This window comes from Sturnira hondurensis, unplaced genomic scaffold (assembly GCF_014824575.4).
Source record: "Sturnira hondurensis isolate 20B ecotype Veracruz unplaced genomic scaffold, ASM1482457v3 Scaffold0016663, whole genome shotgun sequence".
Taxonomy (NCBI): Eukaryota; Metazoa; Chordata; class Mammalia; order Chiroptera; family Phyllostomidae; genus Sturnira; species Sturnira hondurensis.
The window spans coordinates 3,878,124-3,897,386 of NW_028089294.1; the positions used below are offsets into that span (position 1 = coordinate 3,878,124).

A 19,263-nucleotide genomic window follows, 5' to 3' on the forward strand; every position below is an offset into this window, starting at 1 on the left:
ACTTAGGTCGGGGCTGGAACAGCACATGTCAGGTGACCCCACACATTGTATTGTGTCACCCTGTTCCTTTTCTGCACCCAGTATCAGAGGGTGTCACATGTCACATGCCCAAACAACACACATCCCGCCACACCTTGCCCATTTCAGAATGACTGAAACATTAGGGGGCAGTTCTCCAGTGCCTGAAAGTGCCCTTGCAAAGCCCACAACTCCCAGCAGCTCCCAGGAGATTCCAATGGATTAGTATGGAAGGAGGCCCAGGAATCTGCATTCTTGGCCTCTGCCGTGGGTCACAGGGTCCTAGCCCCTCCTCAGATTCAGGATTTCCATGTGGTTATTTCTGAAAAGTCCCAGTGGAATGGGGGCTGGGGAAGGACATCAACTCTGAGCTGTGTCCCCAACTAGATGGCTCCCGCAGGCAGAACACAGGTGGCCAAGAGCCAGAGATTCAAGTCGAATCACATACCAAACGGACTTTTTGTTTTTATATTTCTCTTACAACATCAGAGGCAACTTGCCTCTACAGGGTTTCTTTACAGAACAATCCTCAGAGATTAAATCTGTTTTGAGTTGTGTTTTGCAAAAAGAGGAAATTGGATCCTGGTTCTGGGTGGGAGGAGGAGTGAGGGGAGGGGAAAGAAAGTTCAGAAAGGAGGCGAAAGGCACAGATTTCCAGAAACTTCCTCATGCTTTCCTCCCCACCCCCTACATCTTGCTCCGTGCACTCCCCCTCCACCAAGACAAAACCTAGCTCCAGCACCGATGATACACCCTCCCCCTCCCCTGCCTCCCACCCCCTCACTGCAAAGGTGCCCACACTCCGCTCAGAATGAGGCTCTAGTGAAATCCGCCAGGCAGAGAGACAGACACTGCCTTACTGTGGACTCCGAATAAACAGAACTCATGGAAACAGAGAGCAGATTGGTGGTTTCCAGAGGCAGAGGGGCCCGGAGCAGCGAAGCGTGGGGCGGGGCGGGGGGGTGGGTGCGGGGATGAGTGAATTGGTGGAGAGGCACAAACTTCCAGGTATAAGATGAGTAAGTTCTGGGGATGTGATGCAGAGTGATGGGGACTGTAGTTAATAATACTGTTTTGTACTTTCAAAAGATCTCAAAAGTTCACATCACAAGGAAAAAATGTAACTGTGAAAAGATGAATGTTAACTAAATTTATTATGGGATTATTTCACAATGTATACATACACCAAATCATTCCCAAACACCTGAAACTTGCACAGTGTTTTATGTCAATTATATCCTAACCAACCTAGAAAAAAATAAAAATAAGAGGCATCGATCCACAGTGAGTTAAAGATTAATTCCAGTCTCAAATATTTGGAATGCAGCTATTTGGGGTTAGCTCCGCCTAATGTCTTAGCCAACAGTCAGAGTGGGGTTAGAGTGGACACCCTACAAGAGGGCACTGTTCACAAATCTAAAATTTCTCATTGTAATATACTAACTCCTGTGACGATATGCTTATGCTATGTACTTTCACATCTGCATTTGTGTGAATTAGTCCCTTCCTTAAAAAAAAAAAGAACCAGGAGCCCATGTCACCTGGTCACCGGGTCTGCCTGAGGCTCTTCCCTCAGGGTCTTCTCTCCAGAATGCCCCAGGCCCCAGTGACCCTGGGTCTGACCCCACTCCACACTAGGACAGAAGGATCGCAGAGGGCAAGGCATAACCCACGAGCTACAATGCCGGCTCAGGCAGTGCAGGTGGGAACAGCTTGGGGTGTCCCCAGGGGTCCTGTGAGCAGACACGGTCCCCCCACACCCTGACCCACACCCTCGGGTTGTCCACCACATTGCCTCTGACTTCTCCCCATTACAGGCGACTGTTGCACAGACTCCATCGTAAGTCGTCTTATGGGGTCTCCCTCTAGACGAGGTGCCCTCACCCTGGGGTCCAAAGACAACCCCCGCCTCCAAGGTCTGTGGATAGAATTCAGGGGTCCGTGATTTCAGGTAGGAAAACACATCGCTGTATTGTCACTAGCCTCTAACTAAAAGGCAGCGTTTCCTTTCGTTGCTGATGGAGGGAACGGTCTACAGTCGTATTTGCAGAAACTGTGACTTGGTCACCAGTAGAAATCGCAGATGTTTCAGGTCACGGTAGTGTTGCAAATCTTTTGAAATCTCATTCATACAGATTACTGCTTTAAAACTGTCACCACTGAAGTGTCCATGAAGAAGCATATATATCACTATATCACAAGGCTCTTTCCTTAACATTTTGAAATATTTGTGCAACATTGGTTTCTTTTGCAGTCCTGTGGGTTTAATTTTATGCGTTCGAGAACATTTTTCCAAGGAGGAGTCCCTAGCCTTCGCCAGATGCCCACTGAGTCCAAGGTACACGTATGGTCGAGTCCTAGAGTCCTTAGTCCTAGCAGTCCTCAGACTTTTCCAGAACGAAAACCCCCAAAGTGTCCCTTTTCCCTAGTAATTACACTTTGATATTCTCTTGATGGAGAAAAAGCTTTAATAGCCAAAAGCCATTATGTAACGCTCGCCTTTAAACAAACGTGCTTTGTACGGATCATGATAGCACCTTTGGCCTTTTGATAAACAGTGGCCACATGTGTAGGAGAGCACTCCTTGCCCACTCTGGTTTCCAGACCCTGAGTAGTACCCGTGACTCCACACTCAGATCCACTGCATTAGAACATGTCACCCCTGTTGCTCCTGGCACAAGGCTGGCCTTGGGAAACCCGCGACAGGCCCGAGCTGACTTGGGTGGGCTGAGCTGGCTGCACCCACCCCCAACCCACTGACTCTGGAGTGGCGTTGCCAGAGTTAGCAAATACAAATACAGGGAGCCCAGTTAAAGTTGAAGGTGAGAAAACTAGTGAATCGTGTTTAGCATGAACTATTTGGGCTATACTAATAAAAACATTTTTTATTATTTATTGGAGGAACCTCCCCTCCAGAAGGCTGTGACCCAGGAAGCCCCTGCCCAGGCCCTGCGGAAGGCTGTGCACAGGCCCAGGTTCTTTGCTGAGACCCCTGCCTCTGCCCGAAGTCTGGCCCCAGGAAGGGACCATCCAGGGTGCAGAGTGGGGTTGGGGAGGCTCCTGCCAGCAGCCCACAGTCCTGACAGTCCGAACCTCAGGCCGTCCCTGTCACTCAGTGTGGGGAACCGTTTGGGAACCTCCCGCCTACAAAACGAGAGAACTGGTCCAGGGTAGAACTCTAGATTCCTGTCTCGCTCAGAGTTACATTCGTAAGTACTATTTACTTTCAGGAAGAAGAAAAAACCTTTGACCTCCGCGGGCATGAGAGGGACGTTTCCAACCCAGCCCTCCTGAGGCAGCAGTCTGTGCCCCTTCCACTCACCTCGGCCAGGGCTGGAATACAACTTCTAATACATAAATAGGAAAATAAATCCCAAGATCTGAGGGTGCTTCCAAAGACCTTTGTTTCTCACAGCAGGTTAAAGCAATAGATGACCTAAAAGCTGGGCTCTGGAAAGGTGTTACCCCAAGTGGTCACGATGACGACACCGACAACCCCCACACCAGCGTTTACTGAGCAGAAGCCAAACCCTGGGCACCATGGTAAGTGCTTATACACATTACCTTGTCCAACCCTCCAAACAACGGGTCAGAGAGGAACTGTTATGATGCCCACTAACAGACGAGGAAACGGAGGTGCAGAGGAGTTAAATGAGTGTCTTGGGAGAGATTCCAGCAGCCAGTTCCAGGGCTATTTTACTCCAGAATACCCGCTTCCCCCCCAAAGCCACAGTGGAAGACACCTGATGTTCCAGCCTGGTCTCCAGGCAACATGCGTGCACACACAGGCACGCCCCGATCCCCCACCCCCTGAGGGGTTGCTGTCATGCAACATTTCCACTGTCAGAGTGCTGAAGGGGCGGCCACCAGCAGAGAGGTTTCAAGCTAGTTTCGCCTCCTGCTAGTTCTCCCTAAGGACCAGTCTCCCCCGCCCCTGCCCCCAGATAGCTCTGGCCCCTGGTGAGGCAGGTCTGTGAGCTCTGGGGAGAGGCTTGCTCAGGGTCCCCTCACTAACTACAGACCCCAGGACCCTCCAGATTAAAGGGGCTGCCCTCCTTGCAGACCCCTGCCCAGGGCATCAGAGCCAGGTCCCTCACAATGAAAGAGCTCTTCACAGGAGAGAGGCCTCTGCTCAGCTGTCAAGAGCCCTGATCACCTGAGCGTGACCAGGGAGGGTGCAGAGAAGGACCCTGAAGTACCCCCAGGGAGGGCTGTCTCATAGTGACCAACCTCTGGGGCATTCTTAATCCCAACCAAAGGGGAACGCCCTTCATTCACAGTGTCCACCTCCGCACTGGAGCCTGCCGAACAACTGTTCCCACCTGGACCCTCTTTTAATGCCCCCACCCAGGCCGTCCCCAGAGGACACAGAGGCAGCTCTGATGAAGCCTGTCAAAGCATTCTTGTTCCGACAGCTGTTTCCTGAGAAGGCCACTGGAGCCCACAACGACCCCCACATCTGTTTGAGGGGCTGGAGGCGGCTACTCCACTCTCAGCCCCGGGGGAGGGGTCCTGCCCCTCAGCAGCGGGGAAAATGACCGCCTCGTCCGGGAGGCACAGTTTAGGGCCTTGGACTGTTAGGACTGAAAGGGGCCGCCCATTCCCATTTTACAGATGGCTCAGCTGAGGCCAACACCCTCCGCTCCTAAACGGTTCCCCACACAGAGCCGCCTCTCCCACAGACTCCACAGGCCAGCCCTGGCTCCTCCTCCTCCTCCTCCTCCTCGGGCTCCTGTCAGCCTCCCCTTACACAAGACATGGCCAGCCCACGAAAAGGGTGTGGGCATCACGGGAGAGTGTGAAGGCCACGTGGAGGCCACATGGAGGAGGGGAAGGTGGTATCTGCTCTGAGATGCCCACTGTCTCTTTCTTTGAAAGCCATTGCCTCCTGGGAGGCCACTATGTTAATGCCCAGTCTGTGGGCTTGTTTAAATCAGTTTCTCAAGCCCCACTCCAGCGACACTTGGGGTTGGATACTTCTGGGTTGTGGGAGCTGTTCTGGGCATTGCACTACGGTTAGGAGCATCGCAGGAGTCTACCCACCAGATGCCATCAGCACCATGTCCTAGTTGTGCCAACCAGAATTACCTCCAGACATTACCAAATGCCGAGCTAAAAACCAATAATGTATTGCCTGTCCTGTTTCTTGCCAGGGCTGCATGGAAGGAACTGACATAGGTATTTCCTCCTGAGGCCTGATGTTTTTATGGGGCAGATATAGGATAATAAAGATACACAGGACAAAGTATGTACCAGGAGATCCTGCAAAAGGCTGAAGTTGAGGAAAACCATTGAGGCTGAGATCCACCCAGGAAGGCTTCCTGGAGGAGGAAAAAAAATGTGATCTGGGCCTTATATAGGCAATATGGGAAGGACACAGTTTGAAGGAAAAGCCTCAAAGACAGTGAGCAGAGCCCAGGTGGGGCCTTCCCAGAGAGCGGGCAGGAGAGTGGCCACAGCTGGCTGGATTTTAATCTCGACTATGTTACAGCTGCTTTCCTCCAAAAAGGGTCCTGGAGTCTAGAGCAGAAAACTGTTGGGGATGAATGGGAAGGGGGAGTGGGGGATAATGGCGCGTCTGACTGAGCTCCTGGGGGGCCAGTTAGGCGCTTGCCTCTCCCTGAATTCCCAACACAGAATGAGGCTAAGGAAATGATAAGATGATGAAGCTACTGGTGATACCGAGAAAACTTTTGACAGCCAGAAAGCAGGCCTGGGCTCTGGGTGATGAGGGTGCTGATGAGGGAGCCTAGCCTTGGGCAAGTAAGAGATTTTACTGCCTCTTCCCCTGACTGAGTAGCCTTGATCAAAGGGTAGTAGCTGGTGGAGCCCAGCTTCCTGTCTGGCCGCAGACCTTTCTTCTGGGACATTTCAGCAAGTTCATTGGATAAGAATGGTGAACTCCTTGGCCTAGGAAACTCCCTTGTCAGACAGAAGCAGTGGCTCCCCACCCCTAGTCTGGATTCCTAGGCCATGGGTGCAGGCCCAGTCCAGGCTGGACTCTCTGAAGTCAGGGACTGTACTTTCCCATTGGTGGCTGTAGGGGAATACCACGCATGGGGCTGGAGCTGCCCACAGGAGGCTTCTGGGTTGACTGGCCAGCAGGGGGCACTGTGGACTCAGGCACAGGCGGCTGGAAGGGTGGGGACTAAGTTGGTCCTGAGGCCTCCTTCGGCTCCTGTTAATGTCTGGCACCCTAGCCAGGCTTGCCTACCTGTGCACAGCCAGGTCTCCACCTACTCAAAACTTCTCTGCCTAACCCCCCTTTTCTCCCTTCCTCCGAAAGACTAACAAAGAGAAGGAATGATCCTGTCCATTTTGCAGATGAGGAGACTGAGTCAAAAATGGGAAAAACAAAAGTGAAGGGATAGCAGCAAGGCAGAATGAACCGAGCCTTGGTTTGGAAGCCAAATAACCTGGATTTACTAGCTGCCAGTTCAGCATCTCACTCCCTGTGTGGCTGGGGGTAAACTTTGGAGTCGTGTAGAGCAAGCCACTGCTTTACAGTAAGCAAGAGGTATGTGGCAGCCCATACTGCCCTCCAGCTGACAGCAGTCCTGACACTGGGCATCATCGCAGCCCCGCGTGGTCAGCCCTGGATCCCAGGAGAAAAGCCTGGCAAAGGGAACGAGGCAACCTCGCCCAAGCCCTTGTCCAGGTGGAAAGAGAAGACAGCTGGAAAGGAGACCCACAGAGGGTTCTAAACAAGAGTGGAGGAGACAAAGGGACAGCTCTGGGGAATGGAGCAGAGGGCTGAGGTGTCAGCACCCTGAGCTATCTGCACTTTCTCCCAGGGCTTAGTAATTACTTACAACAGTGGAAACTATGGGTGTCATCTGCTATCCGCTTGTGGTGAGCCAGGCTCTGAGCCAAGCACTTACCTGACTGGCTCAGTCACTTGCCCTGGAAAGCAGGTAATGGTATTAACCCATTTGATAGATGAGGGAAGGAAAGCTCAGAGAGATAAAGTAACTTGTCTGACTTCCCCAGCAGGAAAGGGGGAAAACTGGATCCCACCCAGGTCTAGATGGCGCCTACCTACAGAGTTTTTGGAGGGGTCAGGGTCCACATGGCAAGAGGATGGCTGTGGCTAGTGTTGAAGCTGAAACTATAGCTGGGGAGGCACCCTCAGCATGGGATCAACAGAGTAGAGCCAGGCACCTAGGGAGGAGCAACCTACAAGTGTATGCAGTCCTGCAGGAGGAGGAGGAAGGAGGAGAATGTCCAGGCTGACAAGGAGGGGAAGGGCATTCCCGACAGCCTGAGCAAACATGAGGAAGCAGTTCCAGCCCAGCCATTTCTAGCATGCATGTGGTCTGCGTCCCGCAGTGCTGGGTATGAGGCCAGAGAAGCAGGCAGGGGCCACGGGGGGTGGGGGTGCGGAGGGTGCCTTCGCATCAGCAGGGAGCCCCCTGGCAGCTGTGTGGAGGTCTCATGAGTGCCACTGGTCGCTCTTAATGAAAGAGATGGGGATCTAAACCATTATAGAAACTGGGGAGAGGGGGAAATAGAGAAGCTGGGGCGGAGGGGATGAAACCTCAAGATGTTGAAGTGTTAGGATCTACTAGATGAGAAAGCTAATCAGACATGGTGGGCACCAGGCAGTGGTCAAGGGTGACTCAGCCTCCGGCCTGGGTGAGGGGGAGTCCTGCTGTGAACTAAGATCTAGCCCCAAAGTTGAGGGAGGGGCTGGTGGGAGAAAGATGAGTTCAGTCTGGAGTACATGAGGTTGAAGTACACGCGAGCCATGCATGTGGAGGTGAGCTTTGGGCTCAGGGTTAAAGGGAGTTAAGGGTTCAAAACGTGACCAAAATCGGCTGTACTCTGTAACTGAAGAAAACAGCCTGGGCTGACTCGAATTCGAGCTTAGTCTGCAGCCATGGGGGGAAGTACTCCAGCAGCAGAACCCTCACTAGATTCAACCAAGGATCCCATGCACTCAAACTTGGAAAAGGGTCCAAGGGTCTACGCAGGCTGCAGGCTGAGTTCAGCAACGGTGCCCGTGATGTTCAAAGTATGCACTTCAGTGGGAGCATTAATAAGAGCTCCATTCGGGGCTTAAAGGGAACCTAAAAGATGCAAGAGCAGACGTAGTCCTCTGACAAAATGTCCTCAAGTTATTGAGTTGTGGCCACTTGTATGAAACCCTCCCGAACTCCTCTGTCCCTTCTGTACAGGACTCCAGCCTCCTGGCTGGCCAGTGACCACTGCCACGCCCTTTCACATTTATCATCTCATTGGTTCCTCAGTGGTTTCCCCTTCTTGATAGGTGGGGGAACAGAAGCCTGGCTAGACTGGGGTGTGCAGAGCTGAATCCAGGCTTGCGCCTCTAGGCCTCTCTTCCCCACCCGCTCCTCCAGGCTGTCCAGGTGGTGGCCGGTATCTGGGTGCAGAGTCCACTGTGGCCCAGGTGTGCTATCTGCTCTCAGGACCTGCTCATCAGCCACTGGGGAAATCGGAATGACCTCAGTGGTGGGTTTTGTTTTCTGTTTTGCACTTGTTTTGTTTTGTTTTTTTCCTTCTAAGAACAATTCGTTTTGGTCAGATAACTAGAGTAAAAAAGTGACTGGTGTTGAGAAACCTCCCCCTTCCTCTTCTCTGGCCCCAAAGAGTGACATTTGAGAAGTGACATTTGGGCTCTTTGGGCAGCTCAGACAGTTGGCTCTTCCCCCTGCCCAGCCCCACCCACTTCTCCTCACTGCCTCCCTCAGATGCCAAGCTTGGGCAGCCTCCCATCCTGGACTGAGGTCCAGCGCCCAAGGGCCCCCCTGAGCCGCTCCCTGCGGCCTCTCAGCCTCACCCCCTTTGCTGGCCATCTCAAATGGTGGCACAGGGGCAGTGTGCAGAAAGGAACTGAATTTCCTCCCTTCTCAACCATGTCTCTGTCACCTCTCTACCGACCCATGGCATCTTCCATGTGCCACTGCCCATTGAGAAGGGTGACAGGGTGAAAGGAGAAGAGGGGAAATGCTAGGTTATCAATGAGAAAGACTGGCTTGGGCTCCCAGGACGCTACCCAGCAAGATGGGGGCAAAGGCGAGAGTTGGGGGATCGCGGAGGGAGCTGGGTGCCAGGGCTGGGCGGCTGGACAGAAGGCCTGCAGGGCAGCGCAGTCTGAGCCTGGAAGAGCCTGGGAACCCACAGACCCATCACAGAGACTTGGAGGCAGCGAGCCCCGCACAAGACAGCAGAGGGCTAGACGTGGGGACTACACCCCAAGGACACAGCTGCACTTGCATCTGAACAAGCAGAAAGGGGGTAAGTGTCAAGCAGGGTGGAAAAGGCTCTTCCAGGGCCTGACTCCAGACTACACATTCTGGGAGGTAAACTGAGGCCCCCAAACAGTGAAGCAGGAAACGAAGCCAAGTGCCTTGAGGCTAAAGGCCGAGTAACTGGGGGTCCTAATTTACCCACCCTGGTAGCTTCTGGCAAGAGACCTCCACCACTGTCCTTTCCAGGATATGCCAGGCAGCAGGCAGCAGCTCCGAGAAGGTGAAGACGGAGGTGGTGGTGATGTCAACCATCAGGGGATTAAGTAAGCAGAGGGGCTGATAACATCGACCGGCAGGGCTGGCTATGGGCGAGGTGACTCATCAGCCACGAGCCCCAGGAGCACAGGGTGGTGGCGGCTGTGCCCAGCCTGTGGGATTGGGGCGGAGCAGGGGCTGGGACAGGTTCCTCACGACTCCTTCGCCCCACGGAGAGGTCTCAGAACACAGTGTCCCCCGCCTTCAGAGCCCTCTGTGGCTCAGGAAACAGCCCCCCTCCTCCCACTGTTGTGATGATCTTTGTCTACAGCGTCTGGTATGTGTTTGTGGGGTGTGTCGGGGTGATTTCCCCACCTGCATCCCTCTGGGCACTCCGGGTACTGGAGACTGCTAACACAGAACGTTTGCTGCCCCTGCGTGGAGGGCCGTCTGAGGGGACAAGCCACCGGATGGCGAACTGCTAACCGCGGCCACGTGGTGTCCTCCTGCAGGGTACAGCCTGTTCCTCCCGAGGCAGGCAGGCACCCGTAGAGCTGCCTCCGCTCCCTCACTTCCTCGGGTGGCCCTGCTGAGGGGGCCACAACCGCCCTCCATCCCCAGGGGCGCCAGGGACTGTGGTCAAACAGCACAACCAGAGGGCGCACCATTCACTTTCAGCCTGTGTGTGAGAGCACGTGGCGGTACACGGGGCCCCGCTGGCCCTGTTCTGCAGCGGGCCTCTCACTCCCCTCCCCCACCTAGAATGATCGATCAGCCTGCCTTTCGCAAGTCTAGCTTCACACCAAACTGCCCCTCACAAGCATAAGTTTCTTCCTTCACCACCTGACTTCATTCATTCATTCCACAATAAATGACTGTCAAGTTTGAGCCAGGGACCATTCTAGGTAAGGGAACAAGACAGACCCTCCCTGAGTTCATGGAGTTCACATTCTAGTTGGGGTTACATAATCTGATAGATAAAAGTGCTGCAAGGGACAGTAAGTGTCATGAAGAAAACTAAAGCCAGGCCAGGAGGTGAAGAGTCACAGGGCCCTACTTCAGCTGGGACTGGCCAGAAGGACCTGGTGCCTCCTGGTGCCTCCCTGCGAAGCAAGGAGCCTTCCCGGCAGAGCTCTTCCCGTCACAGCCCTTCCTGTCAGGCATCCAATGACAAAAGAAAGTTCTGTACCCCTGCCAGGTTCTGCCAGCAGCCTCTGGCATGGCCCGAGGCACTCCCTTCCCAGCTCTGGGTACCCGTTTCTTCCTCGACAAACAAGAAGCCTGGTTGCCCTGGCTCCCCATAGGCATGAGGAACTTCTTCACGGGAGCCTGGGTGGGAAGGCCAGCTTGGCCACCTATAAACAGTGTGACCTCAGGCAGGTTACTAAGCTTCTCTGAGCTGGTTTCCTTATCTGTGAAATGCGTACACCTCAGGATATTGTGAAGGATTAAATAAGGTTGTAGACAAGAAACCACCATACAGTAGGTATAGAAACCACCAAGATATACGGTAGGTGCTTAATACATATTTTCTTTCTTTTTTTCTCTCTCTTTCTTTCTTTCTTCTTTTAATTGTTGTTTAAGTACAGTTTTCTGCCTTTTACTCCCATCCCAGCCCCCCCCCCAGTGCTCCCCACCTCCCTCCCATTTCCGCCCCCCCTTAGTTTTTGTCCATATGTCCTTTATACTTGTTCCTGCAAACCGTTCCCCTGAAATTCCCTCCCCTCTCCCCTCGGGTCACTGTCATCCTGTTCTCTACTTCAGTGCCTTTGGTTATATTTTGCTTTCTTGTTTGTTTCACTGTTTAGGTTCCTGTTAAAGGTGAGATCACCTGGGAGAGGTGAGGAAAGGGGCTTGGGGTGGAGAGGTACCATTAAGTGGGCCTTTCCTCAGAAGAGCCTGGAGAGGGCATTGCTGACTGAAAGACACAAAGCTCTGCTGGCTGCCCAGAGTGCAGAGCATATGCGAGCAGGGGGAGCCCCCTGGCTGGGACCAGGCCTCTGCAGATCCAGGGCCTGGGAGAGGGGGGTGCTGTGCAAGGGTCATGCACCTTCCAGCTGACTTATGTCGGCAGGTGAGGGTGGGGTGGGGACTGCCCTGCAGGCCCTTGAACTGTCACTGCTGTGGCCCAGCTTTCAACTTCCTCCGGAGCCCAGGGTGAATTCAGCTCCTCCTCTCAGCTGTTTAGAGTGAGGACTGAATACCCTCAAGTTCTGGTCATTGTGTTCCCTGCTCAGCTCAGAGCTAGAGAGAGGAGGGCACAAAGTTCATTCCAGCCCACCCTGGTCAACAAGTCTTCCCTGAGGCCTGCTGTGGGTCTGGGGTCCTGGACCCTGCTGGGGGCCCCAGAACCCAAGGGTGCTGGGTGCCAGCAGGGCCTGCCAGGCACAGGGTGCACACAGTAGCAAGAGCCAGCCTGGACTGGCAGCTGTGGCCACGCACTCACGGATGCATTACCTCACTGGGCGTGAATCCATGATGTGGGAGTCTGAGCCCCTTTCATTCTTAAGGAGACCGAGGCTCCAAGAAGTAGGAGTGGTAGGAGCTCAGGCAGCAGAGTTGACAGACATTCTTTCTGCAGGCAATGACCTCAAAAGAGCCCTGCAAGACAGAGGGGACCTGGAGAGGTAGAAAGAAGAGGGAGGGGGCAGGTGGGTAGACCAGGCTGAGGCTGGGAGGGGGTACCTGGCTGCAGGTGGCTGCAGGCCAAGGTGTGAGTTCCCCCTCCTGCCACCCACCTGCTGCCTTAGAATCCCCAGGGTGGCCTGGCTCTCTGAGACTCCAACAGGCTCCCAGGTGGTCTGAAGGCTGCAGGCTCAGTCTGGGAGGCCAGAGCTGAGCTGCAAGCCCTGACAGAGACCGTTTCTAAGGCCTCTCCTGGCTCTGAGGCAGGAAACAATAAGAGGGACATTTATGGAGTATTTTTTATTATTGAAAACAGCTAAGTTGCTTATTGACAACTTCCCTGCACAGAAGCTGCTGCGCTAAGCACTTCGCATGTAGGAACCTATTTAATACCCACAAAACTGGGGCACAGAGAGGTTAAGTGACTTGGGGAAGGTCATGCAGAGCCAACATTCGACCCAAGATGCCTGGCCCCAGAGGCAACATCCACTTCCCCCCCTCAAGTGGGGATTCCTGGTACAAGGAAGGCGCTGAGCTTGAGGTTTGGGCCGGACCTCTCAGAGGAGCTCCACTCAGGGCTGAATGCCAGACCCCTCCCTCTCATGGAGATAAGGTTTTGATAGGAGAGGGCAAAAGAGGGCATGCTCCCCCGCAAAGGAGGGAAACAAGTCTGTGTGGCCATGCTCTGTGGGTGAAGCAGTAAAGGTGTGAGCTCAGGTGCAGGGAAGGGAACCTGTAGCCACTTCCTCCGCCTGTTCTCTCTGCCGCAGCAGGGCCTGGTACAGGTGGGTGCACAGCTCTCATGCCTGAGGCCTCAGAGCAGCCAGCCTGGTGCCCACCCATCTGTGTGCATGTGCACACGTGCACCTGCGCAGATACAGGGTGAAGAGAAGGGACCTCTGCATGCGCTTGTTTGCAGGGGGACTGTCCTCCACCCACCCGCTGCTGTAGCTGCAGAGAACAGGACGCCCTGGCTCTAATCTCCACCTTTGGGGCCTGGAAACCACAGCCACGTCAGCGGCGAGCGCACAAGGGCTGGGTGGGAGGTGGGGCCATGGAGGCAGGGTGTGCAGGTGTGCACTGGCATGCGTGTGCAGAGCCAGCAGGAGGGTGTGGCTCCAACAGGGGCCACCCCCCAGGGAAAGAGGAAAGGTGGGGCAGAAAGAAGCTGGACTTCCCCCAGGGCAGCGTGGTGTACTCCAGACCCTAATTCCTCTCCATTCCTGTGTCGCTGGTTTCTCTGTATTCTGGGAGCAGCATTCTTGGTTGTTAGTGACAGGAAGCTCATGGGCTCCCGAGGCCAGCTGGAGAGCAGGGTTCAGGAATCAGAGTCCAGTCCCTCTGACCTGGAGGTGCTACTGCTTCCAGGTCGGGCAACTGCCCCCTAACCCTCAAAGAAGCAGCCTTTGTCCCCACTGCTTCTCTCTTTTCTCAACAATAATCCCAAAGACAACCAAAACAAATGCCTGAGGAGCATCTAAATGGCCCCACATAGTTCCAGGTGCTTGCAAAACCTCCATGAACAAAAATACCCCAGCCCTCAGGCAGCCAGCTTTCATAGGGGGTATGTAATAGACAGCCTAAGACCATCCACAGTATGTAAGTAGGTGAGGAATGCCATGGGAAGCCATGGCACACAGAGCCAACCGGGAGGGAGAGTGCTAGCGGGGCAAGAGTTTGTGGGAGCTGACATTCTCAGAGACAGATCCCCTCTGAGCCCACCAGACTGCCACCAAAGGATGAGAGCAAGCCCAGAGTGTGGTCCTAATAGACTGGCCATGGGTGGTCAGGGTAGAGAGGAGGTGGCCTTGAGAGGGGCTTCTTGGAATGGGAGCAAATCTGAATGGGTAGCAAGAAGAGGGACTCTTCTATTTGCTTACATTTGCACAGTTACTCTCTCATAGACAAGGCTGGTTCCTCTGGGCCTGGGAGGAGATAGAACTGTGTTTGCAAAGCTCTAGGCAGTGGCGTCCAACATGCAGCCCATAGGCCCATAGGCCGCATGTGGCCCAAGATGGCTGCAAATGCGCCCAACACAAAACTGTAAATTTCCTTAAAACATTACAAGTTTTTGTGTGATTACATTTCACAGTGTATTTTATGTGTGGCCCAACTCTTGTTCCAGTGTGGCGCAGAGACACCAAAAGGTTGGACCCCCCCCTTGCCTGGAGGATGGGAGGTGGCAGTGAGGAGAGAGGAATTTGGAGTGACCAATAAGGAAACCCAGAGAAAGACCCATTACAGACACCCAATGCAGGCCTCACACACGGCCCTTGCTTGTCAGTCTCAGCTAGACCGCTGGGCCACAGCCTTCCTTCCTGATGAGGGTCAGCACCTAACAATCATATGACCTTGTGGGGACATCACTTAGCAACCACGACATCATGCATGTCCCTCCGCCTCTCCAAAGTTGGACTTTCTCTCCATAAAATGAGAATTTGATAACCCCCGCCTTTCATGCCGAATTGATTCACTGTGAGTTGACAGATAAATCCTTTCTGCTCTGCCTCCAAAAAACTGTCCAGAACCTAGTCACGTCTTCCACCTCCACCATGGCCACAATGGCCTCCCTGCCCCTCTCCTGCTCCTCGCCGCAGCCTCTGGGCCTCCCAACAGCCACTGCCCCCTCCTCCAAACCTGCAGTAAAAGGCCAAGTCCTGACGGCAGCCCATGGGGCGCTGCCCTCCCCAGCTCCCTCTGCCCTCTTCCCACTCTCAATTCCAGCTCCCTGGGCCCCTCGCTGTTCCACAAACACCCCAGATATCTCCTCTTACAGCCTTTGCACTGCCCTAGCTTTCCCTCTGCCTTCGTTGTCCTCCTGGCTTGTCCTGCAGGGGCCACTCAAATGACATCCTCTGTGACGCCTTCCGGGCCACGCTAGCTAAAACTGCGGCTCTGACCTGGGCACTGTCCACCCCTTTGCCCCGTGTTTTTCTTCTTCCTAGCATCTTCCACCACCAACATGCTACATGCGTTTTTTTATTTACCTCCTTTTGTATGTCTCTCTTACCAACACATACACTCCATGCACGTAGGCTCATTTGTCTATTTTATCCTCCGCTGTGATTCCCAGCTCCTAGAGCAGTGCCTGAGTCATAGGACTCAATAAATATCGAATGAATAAATGATTGGGATAAAAGGAATGATATGAGAGCAAATAGCAAAATTAAAGAAGGGGAGGAACCAACCCTGAGTGAGCCATTGCCAAAGGTCCAGGAATCCACAATATTCTTATCCTCAAACAGCCTTGGGAAGTAAGTAGAACTAGTCCCATTTTACAGATGAGAAGCCTAAGGATCAGAAGGGTTATGACCTATGGTTGCTGTATTTTGTCCCCAAAGATAGCACTGACAATTCCTCCCATCTCTGTTCCGAATACTGCTCCCCTTTAAGACTTGGAGTCCTTCTCCCTCCTTCCACCCCCTTGACTCTGGACTGGTCTTGTGACTTGTTTGGACCAATAGAATGTGGTTCTGTGTCCATTTTGGCCTAGGCCTTAAGAGACCGGGCCCCTGGACCAGCTACATAATTTGTGGGGTCCAAAGACATGAAAAGGGGGGTGATGGGGGAGGGAAACCTTGTTCAAAAAGCAAGAAAAAGATGTCATGAGAGGTACTAACATACAACTCTCCTTTCTTCCATAGCCTCTCTCATGTCATGGTGGTGTTTTTTTTTTCCTTTGCTACTTAATGTTGTTCTAAGTAAAGAAAAAATTAAAATTTTTAAATAGGATGAATTTTACCGTTCAACTTTATATTATGTAATGTCCGTCTTAAATGCAAATATAAGAGCATTTAACTCATATATGAAAGCACCAAAATTATACAATTCCTATTTTGTAGCTTGTGTATGGATATGTATTTCATTCTAACCAGGACAGTTGAAACACTGCACAAAATAAACAAAACTAACTCATTTTCTATTTTCCCTGGTTTTTTTTTCTGTTTTTATTTTTATTTGCATTTATTTTACTCTGAACTTATTCCTGGCTATAAGTTCTTGCTTCTTCTGGAATAACTTTTTCTTCTGTGAAAGCTCCTCTTCTGGCTCAGGAACAACCTGCTCTTTTTCAGAAAGGCCATCTCAGGGCGGCAGGGAGAGCTCATTGGGGGGGAGTCCGCCCTGGGCTCTCTAAGCTCTGCACTGCCTCTCGGGAGCTTTGTTCACCTGGATGTGCTCGATGACCAGAGAGTCTACATCCAGCCCTTCAGGCCACCAGCACTCTCTTCACTTTATAGCGTGGGCAGCAAAAATTCAGGTCTCTTTTTGGGCCATTGATCCCATGTCCAGGCCCCTCTTTGGCCAGGGGTCACCTACCCAGCTCCGCCATTGTAATGACGGAATGGTGCACATTGCGTCCGTAAAGTGACATCCGTCAGATACTTGGTGGCTTCCAGAAATGCATACCTTTGATGGCCTGGGCAGTTTCTTGGATGTTCTTAAAGTGAACACAAAAATTTGGACCTCCTGACCTGGCTGGTGTAGCTCAGTTTACTGAGCGTGGACCTGCGAACCCCACGATCGCGGTTCGATTCCCAGGCAGGGTACATGCCTGGGTTGCAGACCAGTTCCCAGCAGGGGACTCATGAGAGCCAACCATACATTCATATCTCTCTCCTTCCCTTCCCCTCTAAAGATAAATAAATGAAATGTTTAAAAAAATTTGGACCTCTTGATTTGCATGATTTTGTGGCGTTTTCTGGGTCAAATGAATACCGAAACATTTCCAAAAATCATCTGAGGCCCCTTGTGGGAAGAGCTTCTCTTGACATGGACCCATTCTGCCGACACTCCCTACCTTCGGCTTGCTGGTGAGTGAGGAAGGTCTGAAGGAAAAAAGAACCAGTGCTTTAGGGACAGGAAGTGAGGAACAGGGCAGGCACATGCCTCTTCTGCTTTGCACACACTCCACAGTCCCACTGACTTCACTTACGAGGCGCAACGCGGTGTGCAGAACAAATGAGCCCTCCTGCCAAACTTTAGAACCATCAGCAAATAAAGAGTTGCTGCTGAGTCCCCGAGTTGTGTGTGTGGGGGGTGCTTATTACACAGCAGTTGCCGACTGACACAATGGTTGAGATCACAAGGCTGGCATGAGACCAGGCTGTGGCTGAACCCACATCGGTCTGCTTCTCAAGTCCACAGCCCTCTGTGCCCCTCCGGGGCTTCCTCACCAATGTCTCGAAGTGTAACTCCTGTGCTTCCCTTTGGAGAGTTGGTGAGTTTAGAGTTGAGCTGGGGGGCCACGGTGACTCCACCACCACAAATCAAAATTATTATTAGGGCTTGGAAGAAGCCACATCTGGATTCGAGGTGAGAAACAGGGGGCTGGTGAGCAGGTCAGGGCTGAGAACAGGCCCGGCCTCTGTCCAGGGTGAGGCTGGGCCCAGTGGGGTGCTTACACATCTGTTTTCCATCCTGATTCAGTAAATAAAGCTACTTTCCTCTGCTGACCCTACAGGAAATGAGTGTCAGAAGTTTGGCTGACCAGGAGTGGACCTCTGTTCTGATAGGGCCCTCCCTCACACCAGGACAAGACGCAGAGTCAGGGCCTCGGGCTGCTGCACTCCCAGCTCCCAACCAGCCACGAGAATGAAATTCTTAGGGCCCCCTTTGGTGAAGGCACCAGGTCTTCCTCATTTAACTAACCAGTGCCAGTTGTCCTTGCTGGCAGGTATTAGTGTACCAAACTATGTTATTCTTTTGATACCACGGCTCGTACTTCAGTAACAATGTTTGCAGTGGCCAGAGCAGAACTTCTATTCAATTGGCTTTGACAAAAAAAAAAAAGGTGCCATCTCACGGAATGAGAAGTCCAGAGGAAGGGTAGCTTCAGCAAAGGTTAATTCTGCAACTCCGACTCATCATCAGGGACCCGGATTATTTCTTCTTTTCCTTCCTCTCTGCCATTCTCAGCATGTTGCTTTGTCCTTGGCTAGCTTGCCTCATGGTCCCAATAAGGCTGCCGGCCCTGGCCTGCGTGGCTCAGTTGGTTGGGTGTCATCCCACAAAGGGAAAGGTCACCAGTTCAGTTCCCCGTCAGAGCACATGCCTGGGTTTTGGGCCAGGTCCCCAGTTGGGGCGCGTGCAAAAGGCAACCGACTGATGTTCCTCTCCCACATTGATGTTTCTCTCCCTCTTTCTCCCTTCCCCCGTCATCTCTAAAATAAATAAATAAAAAACAATGAAGCTGCTGCCACCCCAGTCATCACACTGTCACACAACTGTATCCATAGCAGCAAACTGAAAGACAAAACAAAGCAAAAAACACAGGAAACAATTCGTCCTTGTGTCCAGTTTTAAAGTCCAGGAAAATTTTTTTACAGAAGTTCCTAGGAGACTGTCCCTTACTGTTCAGGGGTCAGAAGTGAGCCACGTTCCGTGCCCAACTCTATCCCAAGCGAGGGCACTACCGCCACAGCACTAACTCGGTGCCAGGAGGAGCAGGACGAACACCTGGAACAAACCCGGGCTGGGCGGCTGCGGAGGGGAGGGCAGTGGGAGGCAGGAAGGCCACTGGGTAGGCAGCCAGCGTGTGGGCTGTGGGTGGTTCATTTGTTTGGACCCGGCTATTACACAGGTGGGGGCAGAGGAGGGAGGGCTTGGTGTTTTCAAAGGGAGCCAGGCCCCAGAATCCATCATCCTACTAAACTGCCTCATGTGGGACTTACAGGGAACACATTTACTTCAAGTGCTCACCAGAAGTAGGTGAAAACTCAGGGACTGAGGCAGAGAGGTTGGGCCCTCACCTGAGCATCTGTTTCGGTTCTTGAGAGCATCGCCATCGGAGTGAGAACCAGGCCAACATTCTGGCCCAGGCCCCGTCTTCTCTTCTGATCTTGTGGAAGTCATACCATCTCTCGGCATCACCCTTTCTTTACATGGATAAGGAGGATGACAGTGTTTATCCCCAGACTGTTCATTAACCAATACACTGCCTGACAGATAGAAAGGGGCCGAAAAGCTCTGGCTGGTGTGGTCCGGTGGGTTGAGCACCAGACTGTAAAGCAGGGGGTTGCCAGTTCGATTCCCAGTTGGGGCACATGCCTGGGTTGCAGGGCACAGAAGAGGCAACCACATATTGATATTTCTCTCCCTCTCTTTTGCCCTCCCTTCCCCTCCGACTGTAAATAAATAAATAAAATCTTTTAAA

At 52.8% G+C, this 19,263-nt stretch overlaps 1 long non-coding RNA gene across 1 annotated transcript; it reads left to right on the forward strand.

The window, feature by feature from the left end:
• The first annotated feature begins 9,127 nt into the window (after positions 1 to 9,127).
• LOC119001434 (uncharacterized) lies at positions 9,128 to 18,160 on the forward strand. Its single transcript, XR_005069572.1, has 3 exons — positions 9,128 to 9,276; positions 9,477 to 9,553; positions 17,572 to 18,160. It is a non-coding gene; the product is annotated as an uncharacterized LOC119001434 (long non-coding RNA).
• The last annotated feature ends 1,103 nt before the right edge of the window (positions 18,161 to 19,263 follow it).